A 13237-nucleotide genomic window follows, 5' to 3' on the forward strand; every position below is an offset into this window, starting at 1 on the left:
TGTGTCTACTCTGTAGTCGTTGTGAACAGGACGGACAAAGACCCGCACCCTCGTGGAGCACATATTCTAGCTGTTATTTACAGGACTATATGAGGACTAAACAAAAACATGTACCTTAAAGCACTTGCCCCAGTACCCAGCATGCTGTAATGCTCAATCAGTGGTATTGATTACTATTAATAAATATAGGACAGAACTGTTTAGGTGAACCTAACTTACCAAATTCCTTTTTTTAAAAATTTTATTTATTAATTTTTAGAGAGGAGAGAGAGAGGGAGAGAGAGAAAGGGGGAGGAGCTGGAAGCATCAACTCCCATATGTGCCTTGACCAGGCAAGCCCGGGGTTTCGAACCGGCGACCTCAGCATTTCCAGGTCGATGCTTGATCCACTGTGCCAGCACAAGTCAGGCCCAAATTCCTTTAACACCAGTACAAATGAGTTCTCAAATTTTTCTTTTCCCCAGAAACCTGTCTGTTAAAACTTGCTTTCTGAGGAAAGAACAGTTACATGGAGGACTGGCAGGAAGTAGCGATAGCAGGCAGAAAAGGAGGGGGAAAGAGAAAGTGATAGGTGAGGTAGTAAAGCTCAACGTAATCAGATAGTTCTTATTTAAATTCACTGAATTTTTTTATTTTGAAGTTAAATTTAACGGGGTGACATTGATCAATAAGAGTACATAGGTTTTGGCCCTGGGTGGTGGCTCAGTGGATAGAGCATTGGCCTGGTGTATGGATGTCCTGGGTTCGATTCCTAATCAGGGCACACAGGAAAAATGACCATCTGCTTCTCCTCCTCCTTCTCTCCCTCTTCCCCTCCTGCAGCCAGTGGCTTAACTGGTTCGAGTGTGAACCCAGTGGTTGAAGATACCAGAGTTGAAGCTCCTGGATGATGATAGCTCTGTTGGAGTGCATCAGTCTCAGGCGCCAAGGATAGCACGGATGATTCGAGCATCAGCCCCAGACAGAGTTTCCGGGTGGGTCCTGGTCAGGGTGTATGTGGGAGTCTGCCTCAGTATCTTCCCTCCTCTCAGCAAAAAAAAAAAAAAAGAGTACATAGGTTTCAAGCAAACATCTCTATAGATGTAAACTGTTGATTGCATTTTATTAAATTTAAGCTGACATTCAATAAATTGTGGGCATTTTCAACTTTGAAGTCCTTATGTTACTGAGAAATGGTTAATTGTGCCCTGCTATAGGACCTGGTAAAATGACTGTGTTTGTGGGACTGGGCTCTGCTGTTCCCTTCAGGGGTGGACTGCCCCTGACACTGGCAAATCACTTTGAAAATGTAACCACCATCACAAAAGGGACTGAGAGGGAGACAAAACTGGGTGTAGCACAAAAGGTTCCCCACTGCTGAAAACGACGCACAGTGCACATTCTTCTGACCAGGTAACACGGCTGCTAGAAGTGAAGGCAACACAATTACCCTTAATGGTCAGGATCAACTTCTAATTTGCGGAGCTTTTAAAGCTATCCCAAGTGGATGCTGGATGCCTCATCCTGCTACCAATACAAATGAAAGTTCCCATCTCCATATGACAGTGTTAGCTGTTTTGATTCCTGTCTGAAGTCCATGATCTTTATAAATTCGCCTGTGCATCCTGGAGGGCTAAGAGCAAACAGAAAGGAAAATGGGACAGTGGATGCTACAACTATGTCAGCAGGAAACCCAAGCACCAGGCTTCTCAAATGAATAGGGGTCTATTGACACAAAGCATCATTCTCTCAAATGCTCTAATCTTTCCCATGATACAGTTCTCATGGCTAGAAGTAAAATACAGGTTTATTTATTCTTCTATTATCCCCTCTCTGAAACAGGCTAGAGAGACAGTCTGCAAAGAACCAGAAGTGTGGTCTCTGTCAAAGCTTTTGCTCAGTGTCCAGATGGCTCCTGCTAGCCTTTATTCCTTCTCTGCTTTCTCATAGTTCTGCCACCCTAATTCCTCTCGCCATGCGACATCAAGATTTACTTCATTGTGAACCCTTCTGATTCTGCATAGGTCACTTTACTGTGGCAAGTGGCATACCTATTTCTTTTCTAAAAACAAGAATTTCAAGATATCAAATATTTAGAGCAACATAATCTTAATGTACTGCCCAATTTTTCTACCCCAAGAACAGTGACCTTCTCAGAAATGATCTTAACATATACTTTAGATCTGATAATTGTGAACAAGTACGTTGTAAAGTTATATGTGCCTTAAAAATGACTTGCCAAGGCTGACTGCTCATTGTTATAACCACAGGAAATTTCAGTGTAAAATTTCATCCAAATACATTACCAAAAGAATGAGTGTAGAAGTTTCAGTTCCTATGTCTCCATAAACCATTTTCTTTCACCTGTTATGGACTAAACCAGCCTTCCTCCAGTGCTCTCTACTAATCATAATAGTATCTATAAACATTTTTCCTTGGGTCCTGGGGTGTTGAGTCAAACAAACCCACAAGATGAAAAAGCACACTTTCTTATGATTCCCCAACCCCCCCCCCAAACCATTCTAAGCAAGTCTTGAGAATATGCAGAGAATAGTTAACAGTTTTACATTTTAAAATATCAATTTCATCATCAACCTGCTGTCCACAGAAAACAGTAGTGTTTTTTTAAGACATAGTGTAATTCCTGCTATTTTTTAAACTAAAAGCTTTAAGTATAACTGCAATTTAATCACTTCTCTTTAATTTGAATTCACATGATACTTTTAGCTACTTAAAAAATTAAGTGGCAAAATGTATATGAAGAATATGTATCTTGATATTTTAATTATGCTCAATTGAATGTACTTAGATTGAAAGTGCTTTTCACAAATGACATGCTAAGAATATCTAATTGCGCACTGACATTCTAAAATCTGTGCTTACTTGTGTCAAAAATAAATTAATATGAAGTTACGGAATATGACTTTTTTAAAGCTAAAACCCAAACACATTATTGTGATTATTTGGATACAAATAAAATTTAACTGCAAAAAACGTCTACACTAGTAAATGTCTAATGATTTTCATTATATATACAATGAATAATGAATACTCGGCCCTGGCTAGGTAGCTCAGTTGGTTAGAGCATCACCCCAATACACCAAGGTTATGGGTTCAATCTCCAGTCAGGACACACACAAGAATCAACTGATGAATGCATAAATACGTGGAACAACAAATCAATGTTTCTCTCTCTCATGTGTCCTCTTTCTCTAAAAGAAAAATCAATAAGTAAAATAAATTTAAAATAAAATAAAATGAATATTCAAGTAATGATAGTATTTGATTTTTAAATAAATGGGAAAATAAAGATTTACAAAATCTAACCTTTGACATGTTTCATTTACTCTCTTGTAACTGATAAATGGAGACATGAAAATAATCTGTATGTACTACAGGTATTATCATCATATATAAAGATCACAGGAACAAAACATATTCAGCAAACAGCAGTGGGTAAATTAGACAAAATGCCATGCTCAACAGTAGTTAACTGATGTTCATGAGTACTACAGACAGGCACTAAACAACCTCACGGAGAAGCTGGCAAATTTGAGCGGCATGAGGCTGAGAGGCCACTCATTCAAACCAGTTCTGAATGGTAAGCTACGGACTCAGTGCCCTCACAAGAGCGGGCATCGTGCTTCTGTATTTAGGAATGAGTCCGCGCCACAAGTGAGGGAAACAACAACAAAACCTTTATCTTTACCCCTAGTGTTTTGGGCTGAATTGTGTCCTTCCAAGATTTGTGTGTTGAAGTCCTAATCTTGTATCTCAGAATGTGACTTTTGTTTGGAGGTAGGACCTCTAAATACCATATTTCCCCACATATAAGACGCTCCCATGTATAAGGCGCACCTTAATTTTGGGGCCTGAAATTTGAAAAAAAAAATGTATTACATAAAGTTATTGAACTCAAGTTTTATTCATCATAAAATTCATACAACTCCTCATCACTGTCAAAACTCCAATCCATTAGCTTGTCCTCATCTGTGTCGGACGATGAATCACTGTCTTTATATATTGTCTCGTCCTCAGTTCCATCTATGGCATTTGAAATGCCACAACCACTGTATAAGAGACACCCAGCTTTCAGACCCCAAACTTTTTGGAACTGGGTGTGTCTTATACATGGGGAAATATGGTAGGTAATTTAAGGTAAAATGAGGTCATATGGGTGGGTGCTAATCTAATGCGACTGGAGTCCTTATAAGAGAGGAGATTACGGTACAGACAACACACAGATGGAGGGGTGAGCATGTGAGGACATAACGAGAAGATGGCCACTTGCAAGCAAAGCAGAGAGGCTTCAGAAGAAAACCAAACCTGCAAATACCTTGATCTTGGACATCCAGCTTCCATAAGTGAGAGAGAATAAATTTCTGTTATTGAAGCCATGTATTCTGTGGGATTTTGTCATGGCAGCGCTAGCAAACTAATGCACACCTAGTTAGACCATGAATAAACGCAGACATCTGAACATAAAGCAGTACAGGATGTTTTCCTGTGATTTGGGGTGTAAATTAAGCTAAAAAAAAATCTGTAATCACATTTTTAAGAACTTTGAAAAAAAGAATAGATTGTCACTTAATTGTTTTTGAGACAGATACCAAGTTGAAGTTTCTTGTTCTTAATTTCTTTACATGGTAAGGCAGAAAAAGGCGACACCGTTTACATATTTTACAAATATTAAGTTTCATATTTTCAACTTCATAGGGCAGTGATTTTCAACCTTTTTCATGTCATGGCACACATACACTAACTGCTAAAATTCTGTGGCACACCAACAAATATTTTTTTGCCAATTTGACACATACACAAAAAGGTACAATTTTGATTTATTCACACCATACGGTTACTGTTGTGTTGGCTGTTGTCATTTTTTTATTTGACAATCTGAGGGAAAAGAGGTCAGCGCCCCTGACTAAACAGTCAGGTGTTGCATGTTTGAAAAATTCTTGTGGCACACCGGGGTGTGTCTGCCATGACACACTGGTTGAAAATCGCTGTCACAGGGTTTTAATAGGCCTATAGAAGCCCGGCCAAGAAACTGAAGTAGAATGTGTTTGACTGACATTAAAAAGCAATTAAGTTACAGACCTGTCAAATATGTTCACATTGGGGCTCTGCCTGTTATACATGTCTATTTTGACTATGACTACTAGAATCATTTAATGATTTACAGACCTTCAATGTCTAAAATACCCTGTGTGAAAGCTGTGACCCCATCTTTCTTCATATTTTCATATCATAACAAACTCCTCCCCTATTTATTAGAAAACCAGAATGGCCTGACATTTGAATTGTGATAAATCAAACAACTCTGAGACTTTCCCCAAAGAGAAAGAGAGGAAAATAGGAAAGAGACATCTGGCTGGCTACGTGTCCACCACAAGGTGACCTTTCCCCTAGTAAGATGACATTTCTGAGCCACCAAAGGCAGCCCTCAGATACTGGGTGTCATTTGGGTATCTCTTCGTTTTCACCCAGAGACCAAGCAAGAAAGAGCTTTTCACAGAACTCGTATTCCAGCCTAGGGCCTTCGTCCCGCCCCTGGGCCAGAACACTTTTTGGGCCAACTGTGATGGAGGAGCTGCAGTGGCTTCTCCTGGGAGACTTCCACATTTAGACATTGCCACGGGTAACATTTGCTATTTATTACTCCTTTTTCTTACAAAGACTTTACAGCATCCCCCACCGGAGAGCTATATTTGTTATAACTGGTGAACCTACAATGACACATAACCATCACACAACACCCACAGTTTATAACCTTAAGGGTTCACTCTTGGTACATTCTATGGGTTTGGACGAATGTGTAACGACATATGTCATCCAGAGTATTTCCACTGCGCTGTAAGTTCTCTGTGCTCTGCTTATTCCTCCCTCCCTTCCCCTCCTTCCCCCTCCCCCACCCCTCCCCCCTCTAACCCCTGGCAACCTGTGTCCATAGTTTTGCCTTTTCCAGAATGTCCTACAGTTGAAAGCATGGATTATGTCACCTCTTCAGATTGGCTTCTTTCACTTAGTGATATGCATTTAAAGTTCCTCCATGTCTTTTCATGACTTGATAGGTTTCCTCTAATATTTTTTATTTATTTATTCACTTTAGAGAGGAGAGAGAGAGAGAGAGAGAGAGAGAAAGAGAGAGAAAGGGGGAGGAGCAGGAAGCATCAACTTCCATATGTGCCTTGACCGGCAAGCCCAGGGTTTCAAACCGGCAACCTCAGCGTTCCAGGTCGACATTTTATCCACTGTGCCACTGATAGCGATTTCTTTTTAGGCCTCACTAATATTCCATTGTCTGGATATATCAGTTTATTTACCCCTTCACCTACTGAAGGGCATCGTGGCTTCTTCCAATGTTTTGGCAGTTATAAATAAAGCTGCTATAAATGTCCTTGTGCAGGTTTTGTTGAAAACGTAAGTTTTTCAACTCTTTTGGGTAAATACAGAGTGTAATTGTTAGATCTTACTGGAAGAGTATGTTTAGCTTTGTAAGAAGGCTCCAACCTATCTTCCTAAATGGCTGCACCATTTTGTACTCTTCCTAGCAATGTATTAGGGTTGCTGCACATCTTCATCAGCACTGGACACACGGTCAGTGTTTCAGATTTTGGAATGCTAATAGCTGTGTAGTCATATCTCATTGCTGTCAGTCTCTTTATGCTTTAAAGTCACTCTTTAACGATTCTTTCATGATTCTGACATAATTCCATGTTATCCACTCAATAAAATCTTTTCTACTAAAGACATAAGTAATAATGAATAAGCTACATCAGATGCTTCATCCTATTCTTAAAGTTCTATCTATATTTGGTGGTTAATTTATTTGCCATTCTTAAAAACAAAGCCACATAAAATAAATAAGAGATTTTTTAAAGGTTGGTTCTTTACTGGGTGATCATGAAAAATATTTCTTGTGAAATATCCTGGATATATATGTACATATGCAGACATGTTGTAGTTGTCCTATAAAGTCAATCAATTCCTTAACCTTGCTACAATCCATGGAGTTATTGCCCTCTATACTGGCCATCTGTCTCTAAGTTAATAAGTACCCTACATTAACTGCCCTTACCACCAACACCTTCTGGACAAGTATTTATCTATTCAACAAATATTTTAAGCCCCTCCCATATGCCACACACAGAGGCACTAACAGTGAGACACTGGGTCCTATCTGCAGCATTTTAGATGTCAGTTCAGTCACCATTTACCCAAGGATGCAGGATGTATCATCTGTGAGCACAAATTTTATAGAAGACCTCCTGATGTGGCAGAGCAGGCCCATTTTTAACAAGACCACAGGTCATATGTTAACACCTGAAATAGACTCTTAAGCCTTGGGGTCAATAGTGTTTGAAGACAGGAATAAATACAAAGTAAGAAAATTAACCATATGAGAATTGAAGAATTCTGGGCAGTTTACTTTGCTTTGTTTCCTACCACAGTTTTCATATGATTATTCTTTTCATAATTAGAAACCACAGTTATAACATGTTGAAATATAGAAAATGTCTGTGATATAATCTTGACTAGTATATGTATGGTTGGTATAGTTTTAAGTTTGTAAAGACATGGAAATGAATGAAAAGTGTAAGTAATACAAAGCTTATGAAAGTAAGGCTAATTTAATTCACTTTAATCTTGTAAGTCACCTATTAAAATAGAAATTATCATTGGCAAACTAAAAACACACAAGACAAACAAAGAAACAAAGAAACAAACAAAAAACTCCTTACAATATGGTCTTATATTGTTGGGGTATGCAAAAATAATCTCTCAGCGAATATTATAAATACTAGCAATAAAATTTGATAGAACAAGTAGATTTTCATTAAACTACAATAAATTAGAAAGATGTAAGCATTAAAAAATAACCTCATTTCCATAGCATCAACCTACTTGACATGCTACATAGGAGCAACCCCATAGAAATTCAACTTAATGACTGAGCCTTCTCCTGTCACTCAATATTATAATTAGGATATGTGTATGGAGACTTGCACAGAGAAAGGAAAACTCTGCCTTAAGAAAACTACACCATGAGGCCACATGTCCACAGAACACCCTGCGAAGAAAAAGATCACAAAAGTGGGAATCAAGTCCATTTCCAGCAGTCTGACACAGCAGCTCTGATTGCCATGTGTTCATTACAGGAGGAAATTTTCTCCCTGTTTTGATATGATTGAACTTGAAATCTCAATGGATTCAAGTGCAATCACAAGGAATATGGCTTTAGATGTATTTCATGACAAAAGTACACACACTACTATTAAAGGAATACTTACAGAATTCAAGCTGAAATCAAAATTGTACAAGAAGGGTTTGAATACACTTACAGATTGTTAGAACAATGCCAAGGTATGAATATCAGGGTGGGGTCATGACTCAAGGCTGCTTTATGGCCTAGCACACAAAGATGAGGCTTGCCCATGAAATTCCCTCTCACAATAATTAAATGAAAAACAAAATTGAGCCACTTGAGCTAATTAGCGGGGGCTGCAAATGGAAAGAGGCTGAAGGTCAGTACTAGGAGAGAGAAGCCAGATGGCCAGCAAGAACGTAAAGAAGGTCATTCTTGAAGAAGTCAATACCACAAGGAAAAGAAGGAATGGACCAGCAAAGTAAAGAGATGCACAGAACACTGACAACATCAAGTGCTGTCAAGGATGTGGAGCAGCAGGAGCTCTCATTCACTGCTGGTGGAAATGCAAAATGGTACAGCCACTTTAGAAGACAGCTTGTAGGTTTATAATAAAGCTAAACATACTTTTACCATAAGATCAAGCTGCCAAGGTTTGAAAAGCCCAAGGTACACAGAGAAGCCACAACAGGAGCTCTGGACAATAGCCTCGGCTGCTCCTAGCCAACAGTGAGCATCACCACCAGCCCCAAACGCGAGCCGTCTTAGACATCCACCTCAGTGAAGCCTTCAGGGGATACCGGCCCAGCTGCTATCTGCCTAAAACAGTATGGCGATCACAAGTAAGGAGTACCCAGCTCAAGCCAGTCAACCCACAGAACCATGACTATAACAAATTGCTGTTTGAAGCCACTTAGTTTTAGAATGACTTGTTATATAGCAATAAATGACCAGAACACCTCTCCTCTTCAGTGATGAAGAAACACTAATAAAATCATTACTGGAGGAAGGAAGGAAGGAAGGAAGGAAGGAAAGAAGGAAGGAAGGAAGGAAGGAAGGAAGGAAGGAAGGAAGGAAGGAAGGAAGGAAGGCAGTAAAGCAGATAGGAGGTAGGTGTGTTGGGAATAGGGAGTGTTTCAATGTTAAACTTAGTATTGGGCATGAGTTTAAATGGTAAGGCTGAAAAATGACTTTAGGAAAGAAACCTCAAGTTAAAAAAAGCTTGGTTAAATAAATACACCATTCCAACTATATCTATATAAAATCCTGTAAATATACACATCTAACAGACATACTCACTGTATGCCAAAATACAACATCTGAACATGATATTCTGATTACTATTCTTTTCTGACAAGCAAAGCATAAGTTGCACTAATGGGAAAAAAATGCAAAACCATCAGTGTGGGAATCCTCTGGCTTGTTCCCACACCACGAGGTCAGAATAAGCATCTAAGAGCAAACATCTATCTGGCATAGGGATACACTCAAATGTAACAAAAAGTATACAGACATGCATGGAAATGAAAGACACCCATTTCAGGACAGGGTTAACTCTTGGGAGATGAGGAGGGAAAGCTGTTGGGACAGGTCCATGAGAGACTCCAGTGGCGTATGTCAAGTATGACATCATGCGCTAAGTATTAATAGTAGCACACAGGTGTCTGTATCTTTTCATTTTTCAACATCATAGAAATTAACTGCAACTGAATGTGATGCAAAACAAGATGAGTAATGAAAACTTGCCTTAAAAATGGTATCTGATACACGCTGTACAAACAGACATAAAAGTATCATTCATGTGGGAATCAGCATTATAATGAAAATATAGGTGAGAACAACAGGGTCAAACTCACTTACAGGGACAGCAGTTGAGACTGCTCTTCATGCCATTTCCTCCCCAATGGTGACATTCTCACCAATCCCTTTCAGCAACAGTGACATGAGCATATCAAGTATTTTCCCCATTTAAAATGAATGTAAACTCCCATAAGCATTAGATATATTTACATATACGCATGCACACAAATATACAGGTATGTGTGAGCATGTATCTCAGTGGAGAAATACCAGTGGGCCTATACCAAAGGACCATTGTTCAAAACATATGTTCACTTATCTTTTCAAAAGTTATTACAGAATACTAGTACTTCTATTGGTATATAAGTAATTTTTAATAATATGAGCTTTATAAGACAGAGGTTCATACCCTTTGACATTTTTTCTGGTGAATATTATTTCATTTCAATGTGGCTTTTTGTGCCAAATCAACCGATCACATTTATATCTTCCTTGAAACCAGTCACGGCACCATTTGTAATTCTTTATTCAATGACCTAAGATCAAAGGATCACAAACTTAAGATTCCAGCCCCCTTGGGATTTCATCCCGTTATTTCACTAGATGTATAGAAGACAAGTCAATACATACTTATTTTGTTGAATTAGGGACTGCACCCTAGAGCCCACATGGAATTACATACATTATTTTTTTCTTAAATTAACAGTAACACAGTAATAAGAACAATGTATTCAGAGATATTTGTTTTCGGAGCCATTGGGACCCTAATTGGAAATGGGTGGTGACAGGCCCTCTCTCCCCTGCCCCACTGACTGAGAGTCTCAGCTGTCACTCAGAGTGACTGCCAATCAAGTCTCCCTAGGGGCTGAACTCCACACTCAGAAAGTGGAAGGATGGAAAGAAACAGAGATTCCTGAGGGTCCAGGTCTCTGTCCACAAACTCCAACAACTGCTAGCCTAACTTAAGAAGCAGAGATCCAACTTACAAATAAAACACCCCCCCAAGACCTTTCAGACTTACAGTTTGTAAATCCAAGTTTCAGCGTCTAGTTTCATTCTGAACTATGCTGAATATATCACTACCGGTCAATACGAATCTATAAAAATGCCCAGAAAACTGAAGCCAAATTTTTCACAGTGCTGTACACTAAAACTTAATATGCAAAAACTTGAAGAACAGAGTCACCCTTTTACATATGTCAATGAAAGCAAACAGTATTTTTTTAAATCACTTCAGTTACGGGTATCATTCTATCAAAAATAAATAAATAAATGGGATGAATTTATTCCCTTTCTCTTCTAACATCTTCCTCCAAATTTACTATCATTTTTGTTATTTTTCTACAAAGTTATAAAACACTGTATTATACCGTTGTTTAGCTCAGTGCTATAAAGATTATGAAAGAAAGACATCCCTGTATATTTTCCATTTCTGCAAAAAAAACAGGTTATAAAACAGAAAAGGCCTTCTTCAAAGACAAGCGCGGCTTTGATTACAAGTGCAAAAGTCAGCCATGTGTACTAATTCCCAGTAATAATGAAGCAAGGTGAGCTCCCCGGGGACTTAAAAGTCAGCGCCTGGAAATGCTTGGGTGAGCTAAGAAGGGGAACTGCTCATGTGATACAACTTTTCAAAATGCTTTGTGTTCCCAACTGAACACACAAGGATGCGGGCTCACAAGGACTCTCTAAGCTGTGTGCCCGGCTCTGGCAATCAGGGAAACTGAGCGGAAGCCTGCGAAGTGAGATGCTCCTGTCGTTACAAAACCGCGATGAAAACGGACCCGTCCGTCCCACCGCTCAGAGATCTAAAGGGGCCTGCATTGTTTGCTACCTACAGGATTGCTTACCTGGAAAGTAAACTCTTACCCCTTAAATCCATGACCGAAAGAAAACCAAAAGAACAAAAAAAAAAAAAAGGCAAAACAGGCAACTTGAAACACTGAAGACCACTGTCTACCAGCCTTGGAGATGAAGGATGGCAAACCTCATTTCACAGATATTTTAAGTAGTGTAAAGCCCAGTGGCTCCGATTTTAAGCCTATGTTTAGATCAGGTTTGAAAAAGGACTGCACCTCTTCACAATGACGAGGTATCACGTCTGATGCCAATCTGGGCTTTGCGTTTGAAATGGGCGACCACATGTGAGCAAATAAGACCACCTAGGGTAGACAGTGCGTGCCTCGACCAATCTCCTTGGCACCCAGACCTGTGCGCAGAATGCTTTCATTAAAAAGAAAATAAACCTCTAGATTATTGCCAAAATCTTGAGCAGTATCACATAATTAATTTCACATTTTAAATTCTTACAGAGATCTATAATCATGCTTTTTCAGCAGGTTTAAAACCGGACGGTAAAAAAAAGAAAAAAAATAAATAAAACCCCACCCGACCTACTGAAACTCTCTGCTACCACAGGCCCCTTGGAACAGCCTGCAGGACGGGCTGGATATAACCTATGGGTATGTCTGTTTAAAATGAGATCTACTTACTCAAATGGAAACTGTAGTTGTTTTACATGAAGAGCAGTTTCTGCAACTCCTGATGTTATTTTTTACTATTATTGTGTGTGTGCCCTTTTTAGTTAGGGCATTAAAGCCTCCCCTTTTTCATCCTGAATGCTCCTAAAGTTACAGGACAAGGGGACCCTACCTGGTCGTCTACGACAGGTCAGTGATCAAACAGAGAGGCAGGCGGTAGCCCAATGCCATCCATCTCTGAAGAATTACCAGGAGCCAGGACTCCTGAGCTCCTGCTAAGTTCCAGGAACCCCCATTCAATGTCTGACAGGACAATAGGCCCTTTCCAAACAAAGGTTTAATATTCCCAGGTATTTTCCCAGCTTCTAAACTCAATGATTTTTTCAAGAAAAGATTATGTTATGAATACCATTGCCTGAACAGAACAAGCTAATTAAAAAAATAAGTGACCTCATCATTCTTATAAGAAAAGAGACATAGGTTTAGATGGAAAATACACCTATATTGTATTGCCCTAGAGATCAAAGCCAATTTATTTAATCAACTTTACCTTGAAATAGCACTGTTCTTTGTATGAGTTTGATTTACTCAAAGTATTTACATTCATGTGAATAAACCTGTAAGTGAGATACAACAAGCCATGTTTTGCTGAGCTTAAGAACAAGATGCAGGTAGTTCATCCACATACAGAAAGGTCATTCCAAGCATGTGTGACAAGGCAGAGCACACTCAGCCAGTTACTGCCCAGGCTGCCCCTGCCGGAAGCATGAGGAACGGCCGGCACTCAGGAGGGAAAGCAAAGCAGAAAGCTACAGCCGCTGACTTCAAA

At 39.3% G+C, this 13237-nt stretch overlaps 1 protein-coding gene across 1 annotated transcript in view; it reads right to left on the reverse strand.

The window, feature by feature from the left end:
• SLC25A13 (solute carrier family 25 member 13) overlaps window positions 1-13237 on the reverse strand; it is a 192660-nt gene that overhangs the window by 40579 nt on the left and 138844 nt on the right. The gene's annotated exons all lie outside the window — the stretch shown is intronic.

The sequence above is a fragment of the Saccopteryx bilineata genome, chromosome 7, assembly GCF_036850765.1.
Source record: "Saccopteryx bilineata isolate mSacBil1 chromosome 7, mSacBil1_pri_phased_curated, whole genome shotgun sequence".
Taxonomy (NCBI): Eukaryota; Metazoa; Chordata; class Mammalia; order Chiroptera; family Emballonuridae; genus Saccopteryx; species Saccopteryx bilineata.